Genomic DNA, 13158 nt, shown 5'->3' with positions numbered 1-13158 from the left:
CTCCTCGCCAACCAACTTACAGTGGAAAGCATCGCCTCAAGAAGAAGTCGTCTACCAGTGGTGACCAAATCATTGCCCCCAAAATGTACTATGACTATAGACGGCGGTGACCTCGTCCGCCCTAGCAAACCCTCAAAAAATGATTGAAACTGGTCAATACAGAGTCCGCCCTTTCCGTAGAAGGACACACTGTACCCGTATTCCCCAGCCACGTGAATCATGTCACCTGCTTTGAATACGTCCGCGGCATGCCTCACGTATGAGTGGCCCACGACCCACACCTCCTTTTTCACAGCCGGTGAAGTCTGACCGCTGGCCCGGTGTTGGGTCGACTGCATAGTCCGCCCCGCCTCGTAGGCTTGCGCAACTGAAACCAAACAAAAACAAGAAGCGTGAGTACATCATTACAGCTTCACAACATGTGCAACCGCACATACCTCTTATAACAATTGGAGGACCAACGCCCCACACGTTTAACTTGTTCGACATTCAGACCCCTGGCTGTAGCCTCTGTAGCAGCCCCTATCCGAAAGGAATGGGTCCCAAATTCGCCCGGGTTCAAGCCCGCAGCAGTAATCGACATCGCAAGCACCCGCTGAAACTGAAACCTCGTCAGTGGGGTGGCGTCAGCGTGTCTCAACAAGGTCCCCCCCCATGATGCCACCCTTTGTGCTAAATATTCCTCTACACAACTCACCGGGCACATGGAGGACCCGGGAATCCTTTGTATGATTATGCAATCACCCATCGCACCCTGATCGGTCTTGGACCTGACGAACGAGACAGTCATTGTCTCCCCTCTGATCTGAACGTGCTCTTGGCACAGTCCCCCCATCACGTCCTGCTTGTTCCTCGCCACTAGTTCGCTTACCCGCATAGCCCCATGGAATGCCAGCGTAAAAGCGGCTCGGAATAACACTGTTTCATACTGGGATGAACACGTTGCAGGGAGTCTGGATAATAACAGGGCCAACCTATCCAAACCTATCGGGCGCCTTTCATCTACTCTGCGACCCTCAAGGCGTTGCCACCCACGTAGCGCTTTTTGCACAACGAAAGACGCTGTCGGGTCCTGGATCCCATGAGCCCTAGCCACAAAGGAAATGGCGGCCCGATGCCTCTGGGCCGTAGCCACTGATTTGCCTGCCTGATGTAAAGACAGCAGGAATTTCACTACCAACTCCTCCTGGCCCCAAAGCTCCCCTCTAGCCGCCCCCAAAAAGGCCCAATAGGAACGGAACGCCCCTTCATATGCCTTCCTCGTCCTGGGTGCTAAACTCTTTCCCACGAGGTTCTGTAGTTCGGGGCACCGAGAGACCCGAGAGCTTCGGGAAAGGGTGCTGCCACCGGGTCCGCTGTGGGCAGAAAACCCCAGAAGGCCTGCATACGAAAACGAGAAAGCGCATCAGCCGCCTGGTTCATCACCCCCGGGACATGTCTTGCCTTAAATAGTACATTCAATTGCATACACAATAACACAATTTCCTTGAGCAATCTCAGAATCCATTTGCATCGTGCTGCCTGGCTATTGATACACTCAACAACGGTCATGTTATCAGACCAGAATACCACAGAGTGATCCCTGAACCCCTCGGGCCAAGTTCTCAGGGCCACCAGAATGGGAAAAAGTTCTAGGAAAGCAATGTTACTTGTCAGTCCACTATCATGCCACCATGACGGCCATTTTTGTGCCGACCACTGAGTGCCGAATATGGCACCAAAACCAATGCTCCCTACCGAATCTGTCCACAGCCCCAGCTCCTCAGAGGACACGGCCGGTTTGTTCCAGACAATTCGACCATTGAAATCCGCCAGAAATGCCAACCAAATGCGCATGTCCTGGCGAACCTCTGCCGAGAGCCTTGTGCGATGATGACCCTCCTTCAGGCCGACCATGGCTTGAGCGATCGAGCGAGAAAAGGGGCGGGCCATCGGTATAACTCTTAGGGCAAAATTCAACTGTCCCACCAATTGCTGTAATTGATGTAGCTTAACCTTAGACTCACTTATACACATTTGCAGGGATGCCCTGAATCTTAACACTTTGTCACCTGGTAAACGAAAACAACCTTCCTCGGAATCGAGCTCGATCCCCAGAAACTCGAGGCAAGTCGAGGGACCCACAGTCTTACTTGGTGCCAATGGCACGCCAAACTGATTCATCAAGACACAAAATGCAGTCAAAGCCTGTCCACATTCCGGATCCCCGGCTGCCCCCAGAAACAAAAAGTCATCGAGATAATGCATAACATGTTGAAACCCCGTCTTCTTTGTGAAGACCCATTGCAGGAAGCAACTGAACTTTTCGAAATAGGCACAAGATATAGAGCACCCCATCGGCATACACCTATCCATGTAATAGTGACCCTGAAACATGAAACCAAGGAGACGCTGATCGTCTGGATGTACCGGGAGCAACCGGAACGCTGACTCGATATCGGATTTTGCCATCAGCGCACCGGGCCCCAGGCGATTCAATATGGCTACGGCCTCATCGAAGGATGCGTACCGCACTGAACACACTTCCGGGTCTATCGCATCGTTTACAGAAAGACCACGTGGGGCTGATAAATTATGTATCAGCCGAAACTCACCCGGGTCCTTCTTGGGGACCACCCCTAAAGGGGAACAAACAAAGTTAGCAACTGGTGGCACATTAAATGGACCGGCGACTCGACCTCGAGCCACCTCCTTCCCGATCTTTTCCTGTACCACGGTCGTATGCTGTAAGACCGATATCTGGTTTTTACATTTTGCTATACCCTGAAACTCCCCCACTGGGATGCGGAAACCATATGAAAATCCGTTCCGCAACACCCCAGCGGAAGCGTGATCCGGGTATTAGCTGAGCCAGGGAATCATTGCCATGGTATCAATCGGAGTAGGTAAAGGCGCCCCTCGGACTATGTCAGACCTGTTTGGCGCCTCCTCTACCCCCGTTATCACCCGTTTTGGCTCTGCACATGGACTCAGGATGGGATGATTGCCCACACCCACCACATTCGTGCCTAAATTTGCATGACCCCTGGGGCCTAGTACATTTTCCCCTGTTAAAGTTCCAACAAACCCCACTTTTACCTGCGTTGCCGATTGGCCTCGAGTGATTGTCGTTATTCGTACCTGATCGAAAGGGCGTCCCCGCATATTGGCGGGAGGATTCACCAACGTTACTCCTTACCAATGGCACCTTCAACATACCAGAATCCTCCATTTTGGACCAGGACACAGAATCATAACAATCCCAAGTTAAGTTTTTATCATGCTCTTTCGCTTTTCTGAAAATATTATCGTAACAGAACCAATGATTGCCCTCGTGTGATACTAAATACCCCATGATCCGTGACTGATAAATCGGCAATTCGGGCAGCAATTCGGGCCTACGTTCACCATAGATGAATGTAAATAACCCCCATGCTTTGCCCCAATTGCCAATATTTTCATTTACCTTAAAGGCGGCCATCTTTGCGCGCCAAACACTCGGATGCATGAGCTCCTTCTGGCTCGTAACATGCTCCATCTCATAATGATCGGTAAGCAACGAGAAGATGTTTATATATTCCCCTGCCCATATCTTCTCTTTGATAGCCAGAGGGACATGTTGACCCAACTTTTCCCTTCGAGAGGGTGCCGACTCATCCCTTGCAATCGGCAATGGCCGCTTACCTGAACAGGAAGCTGTATCTGCGACTGGACCTGACCCAGGTGGTTTCTCTACTGCCGCAGCCGGCGATGGTGCCTTCGTCGCTTCCCTTGTTTCCCCCAGCTGCTTCATCAACACCTGCGCGTCGTCAGCCGTGGCGCCCTTGCTACCTTTACCCAACCACGCTGCTAATTGTGCTGCCAGCTCAGGCGGCATATCCTCCCCGGACACGGGGGTGACCACCACGGGAATCGGATTCCCTTCCTCCGGCACAGGAGTGGGTGCTTCGAGTGGGGTACAGGGAACTGGGACGTCTCCCCCAGCTGCTCCCCTTCTGGGCCTCTTGCCTTTTCCTCCTGGAGCTGCTCCTGCCAGAGGACGTTTCGGCCCCCCTTCCTCGTCTTTCTCCGCCATTCGCTTCTTTAGGTCGGTCACCTCTTTCATGAGAACACGCAGCATCTGGTCGGTAGTCATTCGCTTTCCCGCCTTCTTAGGCATTCTCCGACAGAGTATCTGCAAAACAAACAAGAAAGATTACAACGCTCAAAATTGGCTCTTCGTTCCGTCTCGAGCTCACGTGCAGCGAGGTGGTGCAGCTTCAGAGCACAGGAACAAGAGGATGCTTCCTTGGCTTGTTGCTCCTTTTATCCGTCTTCAGGGCGGGCGTAAACCCGCCCCGGCCTGCCCCGAGGGCGTGGCCCGGCCGCGTCAGTGTCTAGGCCAGCCCACTCCAGGGCGGGAAAAAGGCGCGCCCCGGCTACGCCGCTTCGGGCATACCAGCCGAGACTCGCCTCCCGCCCAAGATGGCTTCCCGGGGGGATCGTGGTACTCCGCCATACGTTCGGGGGGACCGAATGGTCGCCCCTTTCCATATTTAATGGCGCCCTAAAACATCAAAATCACATTACCAGGCTCGGTCCACTCGGTAGACCAGGAGCCATGTGGCCGGTTCTAGCCAGCTACACACCACACCCAGACATTGAAACAATGTCAAAAGAAGAACTCTTAGTTAAAATAAAAGAATTAACAAAAGCATATAGAAATTTAGTTCAAATTACACTTGACAGTACAAACTACCGATTAGGCAGAGATAGTTTGGGTGGTAAAGCAGTAAAACCTCAACTAATTGAAAATCATGAAAAAAACCTTTATTAAAAACAATCTGAATTCTCAAAAGAAGAAATGGGAGGGTAATAAACAAACTACTCCCAGAGAAAAACAATTTCAGTCCAGAGGAAGGTCTCCCCAGAGGAGAAATAAATCTCCAGGACGAGGGGACAAGTCTCCCCAAAGGGAGCCCTCTGAGAAAAGATATAACCTTAGAGATAGGGACAAATTAAGAAAACCTGACAGATATCAAGATATTGATACACGTCCCTCTCGATCTTTTCAGACTTCCTCACAGAAATCGGAAAGAAGAGGACGGACAGAACACAAGGAAGAGCACGTCAAGTCCAAAGACAAAGAACCTGCTCATCAAAGTAAAAAATCACAATTTCCCAGAAGGAAGTATTAAAATTAAACATGCCTAGAATCCTGAGGACACAACTGAAAAACGGACAGTGGGCCCAGACAATGCTAGACAGCGCAGCAGAAGTGACCATAGCTCGCAAGATCCTGATGAATCTTCTGGAGACAGTGGACACGAATGAATACATTCAGGTGGAAACTGCAGATATTCGAGTTAGCGTGCCCCATAAACTATATGAAATACCATTACGTATAGAGGGAGATAAAACTAGGAAAATAAAAGGTCTCTTTTGGGGGTAATCTATCTAAAGGCTATGACATCCTGTTAGCTGAAAAAGACTGGCCACCAGAGTTTGTCAGGGAGTGCCCTCATGGCGAAGGAATGATTATGCCTGCCTTCTCAAATCATATCCCGATTCATAAAAAATACACATTTGCAAGAAAATGGGCAGTGGCCCAAGCTCCTGCTTTATATAAAAATCATGTAGGATGGGATGAGGATTCTCCTCCCCACAAAATCCAGTTTAAAAATAAACCTACTGCACAAAGGCAGTACCCAGTTAAACAAGAAGCTAAAAAGCAAGTCCGGGAGATCTTAGATCAACTTGAATATCAAGGGGTGATTGAAACATGCACCTATCTCTAATGGATTCTTCTGTCAAAACATTGCACCTGAAAGCAGGTATTTGACTGCTTTCTCAATAATGGGGTCGCAAAAACAATTTTGTCGACTCCCACAGGGATTCAAGAATAGCCCAGGATTATTCTCAGCAAGGGTAACAGAATTACTACAAATGTATGATGATGAGGCATTATCCTATGTCGGTGACATCTATCTTACAGACGATGACCTGGAGACTCACTTGAAAAGAGTGAACACCATAATACTTGGGTTCGCATCGGAAGGTTACAAATTCAACTTTAAAAAGTCAAGAATAGCCCATCTAACTGTTCTATTTTTAGGATATGAATTATCAAGTGAAGGCAAAAGCCTAGCAGACAATTTCCTAGAGAAATGTGCAATACTGCAAGCACCTAAAACGCTGAAGAATTTACAATCAATACTAGGTTTCCTGAATTTCGGAAGAACATACATTCTAAAATATGCAGAGAGGGTTAAACCTCTCTACGAATTAATAAAACCTGATTTCAAACCAAATAATTGGACTCAAAAACACACAGAAATTTTGAGATCATTACAGACAGACATGTTAACTAAAACAAAACTGCAAACACGCGCAAACGAACGCAATCTGGTAATCCGAGTCATCCCAGGAAGATGCGGATTCACATACCTGACCTCTAATGAGGGAGAAACGGTACCAATAGCTTACAAATCACATTTGTACACTCAAGCTGAAATGAAATTCAGTTCTACAGAAAAAATTCTGACAGGGGTTCAAACTGCTGTAGCAAGAGAAAGAGCACTAGCCCAAGGCAAGAGGATAACTGTTTATACATCAGAATCAGCTATTGAGGCATTGAGAAGCCCACGCAATCTACATGCAGTGCCATCAGATCCGAAATGGATACAATGGGAAAATTCTCTTGCTGCAGAAGACGTGAAACACTATTTTGATCCGAATATGAAAAAGCTAGAAAATCTGGAATACGAATATGAATAACCTCTGCCGACCGAAATCCTGCCTCTAGAACAATACACCTGTGTAATCTACACAGACAGATTTGCACAACATTTTGTTGTGGAAAAGCAAATTTACAACAACGCATGTGCGATTGTTAAAGGTCGTTGGCGCTTAGGTAAATTCAGACCAATGGTCACTAAAACAGAATCTTTCAGAAACTATACAGCTCAGCGAGCTGAAATAATATCCCTAAAGATGGCGCTTGAAATGCGGATCGCGAATTCCCCACTCTAATAGTGTGCGATTCTCATTACTGCGTCCAGTCTTACAATAAGAGCCAGCAGACTTGGATTCAAAACGGTTACAAAGATGACACAGGTGCCACAATAAAGCATAAAAAGCTTTGGGAACAAGTAGTTATTTTACAGAAAGAACTACAAAAGACTCACCTGATATATACACTGAGTCATCGATGTGATGGCGTTCACGTTGCTGGGAATTCATTGGCTGATAGAGCCACAGCGGCGGCTGGTCAACCGGCTTCTGTAGCCACTAAAAAGAGTTCAGAAAAACAAATAGATGGGGAAACCATGCTGGCAGTAAAAGCCTCATTAAAAGGCGACTATGCGGCATTACCTCTCAACTATCCACTCAATAATCATACATAATTGATGCGAACTCCGTTCCATTTGCTCGAATCCCTGGAGTGGGGGATAGAGTAATTCCAAACACGAACCGGAGAATCTTCTTGATACAAGAAGCACACATGGGATTGGGTCTGAGGCACCAAGAGATCTTGAAGTCTCTGATAGAATTACAATTACAATACTGGTGGCTGGGGGTGAGCGTAGAAATTTACAATTTTGCAATAAATTGTGAGGACTGCGACAGAGATTGCAGTTGTGAACCGGACCAGGCACCAGCCCAGACACCACTATTAGACAGCATCAGGCTATCTATGCGCAGACGTCCGACCGGACAAATGCGGTCCCATAATTATTAAGACTAAGATTCACTAAAGATGTGGCCCCAGCGCTCAGCTGACGCCAGAACTGTTATAAAAGATTTGCGAGTCTTTATCGGCACATACGCAATTGGCATGCTACATTCTGATCAGGGTCCTGCGTTTAGCTCTTGAACTTACAAAGAGGCCATGAGCAGCATGGGCATAGCATTGCGGTACTCTTCTCCCTTCCATCCTGAGGGAAATGCGGTTGTGGAAAGAAAAATCTGTGACATAAAGCAATCTATACCGGCGAGGGTATTAGGTCCGGTGATGGGTGGGTCAAACATCTAACAAATGTCCAACGTAGTCTTAACAATCTGCCAAGAAATTCTCTAAAGGGTTTCACTCCATACGAACTATTGTTCAACACTAGAATGAGAATCCATGACTTAGATAGTCATACTTCAGTGGTAGAAGAAAAAACCTTTGATATCAAAGATCATTTGGCTGTTTTACAGGACTTGAATGAAACAAGAAAAAGTCTAAGTAACATAAAGTCTAATCCAACAACCACTGAAGAACCACCTGTCCCAGCAAGACCTGTCTGGATTCCAAAGATTGGGGATCTGGTCAAAGAAAAGATCACAGTGAAGAAGGAATTTGGGCCTTTTTACAGAAAAGCAGTACCTGTCTTAGCTGTCATCGGAACAAGACCAGTAGTACTACCGCCACTTGCTGGTAAAAAGGAAAACAGAGTTGTTTCCATCGCAATCATGTGGCCAATAATAAGTAGTAGGCCCAGTGGACTCCCAAGAAATAGCAGAAGACCAAATCTTGCTACAATCCAGGAGGTTCAAACTGAAAGACTAATCACTTTCGATAAACCATCAGTGAATAAAACAGAACTATGGAACAAAGCAATGGAACTTGTGCCTCTTGAAACCCAAATTGCAACAATTCAAGAAACACCAGTCTACAACGATGTAGCCTCGGACTATACAAATGTAACAAAAGAAAATTCAAAGATCAATGGAAATCCGGAAGCAATCCCACCAATTGACAGAACTGCATCTGGCTACTTTATCAACTTTGATGACTTTTCCGATGATCCCAGTGAACATGGAGACAAGCCAGCAACAAAAACTTTCAAAATGAAAATTACAGAACTTTTTCATCAACTCAAAGAAACATATCTGATTTCCCCCTGGATTGAACTATGGATTGTGTTAGGTGTACTTATCCTTCTACTTTGGCTAATCTTAGTTTTAATTTTGGGAAAATATATTGATGGAAAATACAGTACAATGGACACAGCAAGTCAGAACATCAACTTGGTCCTGAAACCACACAGATCCTCTCACATAGAGAAAAGAGAACTATCATCAGTGAACATCACAGCAAAGGCTATACCTGGTGGTATAGCATGGGACAGAACTGATTATGAAATCGATGGCCCGGTAGAGCTCTTGAAGTATCCACATCAGTTCAAGATTTTATTAAGTGACTTTGTGACACCAAGTTCTTTCTCTGATGATTGGGACTTTGAAAATATTAATAATATGATGTCAGATTTAGAAATGTCAGCAAAATTTACAGAGCATGATTATTTACAGGGCTCATCGAATTATGAAGAGATGAACTGTTATAACCACTATGGTCATCATTATCTGCATAAGTCTGCGAATCCTAGAAATATATTTACTTATAATCAGTGGGAACATTGTCCAACTCCGCCAATAGGAAGTTCAAAAACTTTTTATGAAAAATTCCCATACTTTTCAGGGTTTAATCACAATGATCCAGAAATGTTTTATTTCAAGATGTTAAATAAGACAGGAATGAAAAACATGCGGACCAATACTAAATTGATTTATTCTAAAAAAAATTATGACAAAATGTCAACATTTGGTTTTGAGTTTTGGAAAAACAACATTGAAACAAAAACCATCTGGGGAACAAAAGAATGGCAGGTACAAGGTCTAGAAGCATTATTCAAAGCCTGCATGATCCCAGAACAAATTATGTTCCTGAATGACACAATTCAGCAAACAACCTGTCTTGGCTTAGCTAAGATAACATATTTAAACAACCCGTCCATACCAAATCCTATGCCTGATAGAAACACCACTACAGATGAGGGGTTAGACGTGTCCTATATTTTAAAACAAAACAGAACAAATCCTGATTGGAAAAAATGGTTGATCTGGCCCATAGACACAAATAACTGTCAAAATAGATTCCTGAACAAAATAAAGGGGTTCAGACAGAACAGGCCAGACCCTAGATATTCCCAGAGACAACATCCAGGAATAATAACAACATATAGTGTAGGAAAACTATGCCTTGACTGGCTACAGAAATCCACACTTCCCGAAATAAAGCAACACTTAACTTTACTTAAAGAAGGTGCTGACTCGCCAGATTTCATGATGGGACCTCGCAAACAGGGTCAAAAACGTTTCATATATGCCGGTATATACGCTGCTTACAATGAAGCTTGGAAATTGAAACAAATTGAAACTGCAGAAAAAATACGGGAAATTCACTGTATCAATTTGGAAAAATCACTTTCTGTAGCGGACAATGGGTTAACGACTCTGTCCTCCAGAATCTACTCACTGGACAGCATTGTATCATCTGCTATTGATATAATAGAGCAGGACATGCTAATGTTACAACATGGCCAGTGCCAATTACGTTCTATTGTACAGCTAGGTTGAACGTTACAAAACCTGCGTTCAGGCTATGTGCCATGGCGTTTAATCAACACAACGTCATTGTTTTCTATCTTTAACCTTACTGATAAAAAAATCAGTTGTCACAAAAAGGAGCAGACTATACGATACTGAGAATTGAAAAACTTGAGAGATTACCATTGACAATGTCAGAAAGACCTGTCATTGAATGGATAATACATGGCACCATTACAATCCCGATTACGACTTTTCAGTTTCAATACTGACAAAAATATATACCAGCAGGCCTGTATGAAAGGTAGGGTAAAGGATACATCAAATCGACCTGGAATTTACCTTATACACACAAATGTTACAGTTAAGGGAAAGAAGAGGTATTTCTTACTGGTAATGATTGTAAACAGTCACTAAGCAGTACGCTCTTGTGTCAAGGTATTAACTTGCATGGGGCCTGTGAAGGTTCTTCGAACAACCTTTCATGTCATCTTCAGGGCACCCCTACTACACAGATGGAGCCATTTTTCAGACACCTTTCCAACGGTAGCTACATTTTAATAAGCGATCACAGCTGCTATGGCATGGTGCCAGGAAAACGGTATCTCATAACTGTGATGTCCAGGGTCATTTGCTGTATGCAAGTATTGTATCCAAACAGCAATCCAGACATGGAGGCGGCAATATGGCCTTATGTGAATACCTCTTCTATTCGAATTGATACTTTAAGCAGAATGAAGTCTATTCTTTTACAGACAACTGTGCCTTTAACCTGGTCAAAAGAAACGTATGACCTGCAAGTTTCAATGGACAGCGGCAGAGATACATACGCTATTATCGACAAATGTATTTAAGACAATTTTTTCGGGACTTCTAACACCCTTCAAAGCCGTTTTCGGCATCTTCCCGAATTTTGTGCATTCCCTCTTCAGTGGCCTGCCTCTTATTTTGGGACTCGTAGCAGGAATTTGATTTTTGTTCCTCCTGCTCCAATATGGCAAGCCAAAACACAGACAATCCTCTGGCAACGATGGAAGAAACAATCCTAGCAATACGATAGTGAGACCGTATCACTAAGGTCCTCGGATTGGCCCGGCTAAGAGATCTGAATACTACCTGGTTTCTTTCATTCAGACCAATTTGTCAAAATTGCATCTTACCTGTGCTTCGATGTCAGCTATGCAGAGAAGAATGCGTGTTGGACGTTTGTCTTAAACTACCATCAGCAGTACCAATGGATATCGACGCTTTGCTTTGTCCTGTAACGACTCATGCAACGTGCTGTCCCCAGCGGCTACCTATTCTGATGACGGCATTCGTTGAGACTTCACCATTACGATTAAGTGGCGGTGAGGTACGAGATGAAAGCGGCACCACACAGGTACAACCTTCTGTGAACATTGCTGATCCTGACATCGATGATGGCAATGCATCGCACATATGCACTATTTCCACCTTTTCGGAGTTGGCCCAACTTTCACCTACTGTTGTAGACACATTTTTTACCGGCCTATCAGAAGTAATATTCTCCCCTAGCAACGAGAATAATATTTGAAAAAACGAGCTCACAGCATTCCTTGAACTCTGAATTCGGCCTTCAGTTTTTCATAAACAGAACTCCAGAAAGACAGTGACACTATTTTTTTTCTTCCTTCCCGAGAACAAAATTATTTTCCCCTAATTTCCAAAATATTTACCATCGTTTGGCACATGGTACTCTGCTTAAAGTAGAACTATTCTTAGAGAACAGAAGTTCTATTTTTAGAGACTCTAGAGACTATGGGCCAGATGTAGGTAGGCATTTACCGGTCGGTAACGGCCGAATTCGGCCGTTACCGACCGGTAAATGCAATTTGAGATGTAGGGCCCTGTATTTTACAGAATCGGTAAATTTACCGATCGGTAAATTTACCGATTCTGTAAAATACCGAATCGGTATTTTTTCCGATTCGGTAAAATTGATATGTAGGTGGGACTCTTCTGAGTCCCACAAGCATTACAGAATCGGTATTTTACCATCAAATACTATTTGATGGTAAAATACCGATTCTGGTGTGCATGCACATGTGTGCATGCACACCTGTGCCATATGACAGGCAGACCTGCCCCTAGGGCTTGTATGCCTGCCACATGGCACCCAATCCTGTTTAGGGGGTGCCAGGGGGTGTCAAAGTGACACCCCCTGCACCCTTGTGAAATTCGGTATTTACCGATTCGGTAAATACCGAATCGGTAAAGCCTATTGATTTCTATGGGCTTTGAAGCCCATAGGAATCAATAGGCTTTACCGATTCGGTATTTACCGAATCGGTAAATACCGAATTTTACCGATTCGGTAAAAGGGAACATCTGGATTCCCTACATACCAACCCCTCACATTTACCGAATCTTAATTACCGAATCGGTAAAATTCGGTAATTTTCGGTAATTAAGATTCGGTAAATGTTACTTACCTACATCTGGCCCAATATTTTGAATACGCCTCTAGCATATGTACAATCTTATATGACTTTGTGATGAAATGGTCTCGACTTTTTTTTCTGAATTCAGAGCCATTTCATTAATGTAATTTTTGCAATTCATTCAGCCTATATTCATATTTGCATTTCCTGAATGATAACTCTGCTTGAAAGCGTACAGTATAATACTCATTTCGTGTATCTATACAATTTCAAATGCATTTCATTGTATTTTGGGGTGGGTTGGAAAACACATGCATACCTATATGTTTATATATTGCTTAGTTTAGTAATTATGGACATTATACGTTGAGTGGGTGTTGTGAATATATCTAGGACCCTAATTAAATATTCCTGATTCATGCCT

This window comes from Lissotriton vulgaris, chromosome 5 (genome assembly GCF_964263255.1).
Source record: "Lissotriton vulgaris chromosome 5, aLisVul1.2, whole genome shotgun sequence".
Taxonomy (NCBI): domain Eukaryota; kingdom Metazoa; phylum Chordata; class Amphibia; order Caudata; family Salamandridae; genus Lissotriton; species Lissotriton vulgaris.
This window is presented reverse-complemented; position numbering follows the sequence as displayed.